This window comes from Homarus americanus, unplaced genomic scaffold (genome assembly GCF_018991925.1).
Source record: "Homarus americanus isolate GMGI-L3 unplaced genomic scaffold, GMGI_Hamer_2.0 scaffold48293, whole genome shotgun sequence".
Lineage (NCBI taxonomy): Eukaryota > Metazoa > Arthropoda > Malacostraca > Decapoda > Nephropidae > Homarus > Homarus americanus.
The window spans coordinates 37,994-42,503 of record NW_024716121.1 but is presented as its reverse complement, the minus strand read 5'-3'; positions in this window follow the sequence as shown (position 1 = coordinate 42,503).

The following is a 4,510-nucleotide window of genomic DNA, read 5'->3' as shown; positions in this document are numbered from 1 at the left end:
ACATTGAGACACAGGCACAGTATGTCTCAGGGTGGAACATGTGAACCATTGAGACAGTGTTAGCATGTCTCAGTGGAACATGTGAACTTACATTGAGTATGTGGGCATAAAGTATGTCTCAGGGCGGGAACATGTGGGAACTTTACATTGAGACAGTAAGGGCATTCCTGTGTGGAATATGGAACTTACATTGAGACAGTAAGTACAGTATGTCTCAGGGTGGAACATGTGAAACTTACATTGAGACAGTAAGTACAGTATAGTCTCCACGGTGGAACATGTGGAATTTCAATGAGACAAAGCAGTATGTCTCAGGGTGAAATATGTGGAATCTCTTACATTGAGAAGGCAAGTACAGTATGTCTCAGGGTGGAACATGTGGAACTCACCGAGACAGTGGGTACAGTATGTCTCAGGGTGGTTTATGGAACTTTTAAGCATGGAGACAGTAAGTACAGTATGCTCCCCAGGTATGGAATTTACATTGAGACAGTAAGGCAGTATGTCTCAGGGTGGAACATAGAACTTTACATTGAGACAGTAAGGCCAGTATGTCTCAGGGTGGAACATCTGAATTACAGCTGAGACAGTAAGTACAGTATGTCTCTTGTAAACATGTGGAACTTCTACATTGAGACAGTAAGTACAGTATGTCTCAGGGTGAAACATGGAACTTACATTGGAGACAGTGGCACAGTATGTTCCAGGGTGAAACATGTGGAATTTACATTGAGACAGTAAGTACAGTATGTCTCAGGGTGGAACATGTGGAACTTTACATTGAGACAGTAAGTACAGTATGTCTCAGGGTGGCCATGAAATTTTTAGCATTGAGACAGTAAGTACAGTATGCCCCAGGGCGGAACATGTGGAACTATACATTGGAGACAGTAAGTACAGTATGTTCAGGGTGGAACATGTGGGGAATTTGCATTGAGTACAGTAAGTACAGTATGTCTCAGGGTGGAACATGTGGAACTTTTTACATTGAGACAGTAAGTACAGTATGTCTCAGGGTGGAAACATGTGGAACTTACATTGAGACAGTAAGTACAGTATGTCTCAGGGTGGAACATGTGGAACTTCACATTGAGACAGTAAGCAGTATGTCTCAGGGTGAAACATGGGTTCTTACATTGAGACAGTAAGCACAGTATGTCCCAGGTGGAACATGGAACTTACATTGAGACAAAGTACAGTATGTCTCTAGGGTGGAACATGTGAACTTTTACATTGAGACAGTAAGTACAGTAGGTTCCACGTGAGCCATGTGAACTTACATTGGTGACAGTAAGTACAGTATGTCTCAGGGTGGAACATGTGGAACTTACATTGAGACAGTAAGCACAGTATGTCTCAGGGTGGAAATATGTGAACTATACATTGAGACAGGCACAGTATAAGCCCTAGGTGGAAACATGTGGAACTATACATTGGAGACAGTAAGCAGTATGTCTCAGGGTGGAACATGTGGAACTATACATTATATTGTGCAAGGTATGTCCTAGGGTGAACATGTGGAACTATACATTGAGACAGTAAGTACAGTATGCCTTAGGGTGGAACATGTGAACTTATACTGAGACAGTAAGTACAGTATGTCTCAGGGTGGAACATGTGGAACTCTTACATTGAGACAGTAAGTACAGTATGTCTCAGGGGTGGAACATGTGGGAATCATACATTGGAGACAGTAAGTACAGTATGTCTCAGGGTGGGAACATGTGGAACTTCTTACATTGAGTATAGGGCACAGTATGTCTCAGGGTGGAACATGGAACTTACATTACATGCAAGCACAGTATGTCTCAGGGTGGAACATAGGAACTTTACATTGAAACAGTAAGTACAGTATGTCTCCCCAGGGTGGAACATGTGGATCCTTTACATTGAGACAGTAAGTACAGTATGTCCTAGGGGTGGAAATTATGTGGAACTTTACATTGAGACAGTAAGTACAGTATGTCTCAGGTGAACATGTGAACTCTTACATTGAGACAGTAAGTACAGTATGTCTCAGGCAAACATGTGGAACTATACATTGAGACAGGCACAGTATGTCTCAGGGTGGGAAATATGTGAACTTAAGATGAGACAGTAAGGCCAGTGTGTCCAGGTGGAACATGTGGAACTTACACTGAGACAGTAAGTACAGTATGTCTCAGGGTGGAACATGTGGGAACTCCTGTTACTGAGACAGGCACAGTATGTTCCCAGGGTGGAAAATTATGTGGAACTTACATCACTGAGACAGTAAGTGCCAGTATGTCTCAGGGTGAACATGGGAACTTACATTGAGACAGTGGCACAGTAATATGTCTCAGGGTGGAACATGTGGAGAACCTTACATTGAGACAGTAAGTACAGTATGCCCCAGTGGAACATGTGGAACTTACATTGGTGACAGCAAGTACAGTATGTCTCACGGGGTGAACATGTGGAATCTCACATTGAGACAGTAAGTACAGTATGTCCTATGGGTGGAACATGTAACCTTACATTGAGACAGTAAGTACAGTATGTCTCAGGGTGGAAACATGTGGAACTATACATTGAGACAGTAAGTACAGTATGTCTCAGGGTGAAACATGTGGAAACTACATTGAGACAGTAAGTACAGTGCCCCAGGGGTGGCTCAGGAATCCATAAGCATTTGAGACAGTAAGTACAGTATGTCTCAGGTGGAACATGTGAACTATACATGAGACAGTAAGTACAGCAGCGTTTGTGGGTGAAACATAATCCTGCTACTAGACACAGTAAGTACAGTATGTCTCAGGGTGGAAGATGTGAACTTTACATTGAGACAGTAAGTACAAAGTATGTCTCTGTGGTGGAACAGGGAACTACATTGAACATTGTGCAAGTACAGTATGTCCTGGTGAACATGGAACTTTACACGAGACAAGCAGTATGTCCTTATGGGGTGGAACATGTGGAACTTTACATTGAGACAGTAAGGCAGCATGTCTCAGGGTGGAACATGTGGAACTTTATGCAATGAAACAGTAAGTACAGTAGGTCTCAGGTGAACATGGGAACTTTACATTGAGACAGTAAGTACAGTATGTCCAGGGTGGAACATGTGGAACTTTTTACATTGAGACAGTAAGTACAGTATGTTCTGTGGTGGAACATGTGGGAACTTTACTGAGACAGTAAGTACAGTATGTCTCTGTAAGTAAACATGTGGACTTTACATTGAGATGCAGTAAGTACAGCATGTCTCACGGTGGAACATGTGGAACTTACATTGAGACAGTAAGTACAGTATGTCTCAGGTGGGGAAACATGGAACTTACATTGAGACAGTAAGTGCTGGGTATGTCCCTGTGGGGTGGAACATGTGGAACTTACATTGAGACAGTGGGCACAGTATATCCCAGGGTGGAACATGAACTTTACATTGAGACAGTAAGTACAGTATGGCTTCAGGGGTGAACATGGAACTTTACATTGAGACACAGTAAGTACAGTAGCGTCTCAGGGTGGGAACATGAACTCTGCCATTGAGACAGTAAGTACAGTATGTCTTAGGGTGGAACATGTGACACTTTACATTGAGACAGTAAGTACAGTAGCGTCTGTGGCAACATGTGGGAACTTACATTGAGCACAGTAAGTACAGTATGTTCCCCAGGGTGGAACATGTGGATGTCCCTGCATTGAGACAGTAAGGCAGTATGTCTCTCAGGGTGGAACATGTGGGAACTACACGTGAGACAGCAAGTACAGTATGTCCTAGGGTGAACATGTGGAAGATGAGACAGTAAGTACAGTATGTCCTTGGTGGAAACATGTGGGAACTACACATTGACACAGGTACAGTATGTCCTCAGGGTAACATGTGGAACTATACATTGAGACAGTGGCATGAAAGTCTTGCGGGGTGGAACATGTGAACTCTTACATTGAGACAGTAAGTACAGTATGTCTTAGGGTGGAACATGTAACTTACATTGAGACAGTAAGGTTGTATGGCCCCAGGGTGGGAACATGTGGAACTATACATTGAGACAGTAAGTACAGTATGTCGGGTGGAACATGTGGAACTTTACATTGAGACAGTAAGTACAGTATGTCTCAGGGTGGAACATGTGGAACTACATTGAGAGGCAGATGTAGGTGAACATGGAACTTTACATTGAGACAGTAAGTACAGTATGTCTCAGGGTGGAACATGTGGAACTTTACATTGAGACAGTAAGTACAGTATGTCTCAGGGTGGAACATGTGGAACTTTACATTAGGTAAGCATAGTTTTTTGATGGTGATCAGTGCAGGCTCACATTGGAGCCTTGGTTAGGGTATTCTCATAGTAAATATTAGGTTAGGTTAGGTTAGGTTGGGTTGCTGCTGCTAAGCAAGCTGGGCAGTTGCTAGGCTAGGCTAGGCCAGGCTAGGCTAGGCTTGGTGGCTAGGCTAGGCTAGGCTAGGTTGTGTTGGGTTGGTGTTGTGCTTGTGTTGAAGCAGGCCAGGCCAGGTTGTGTTGTGTTGTGCTGCTGACTCT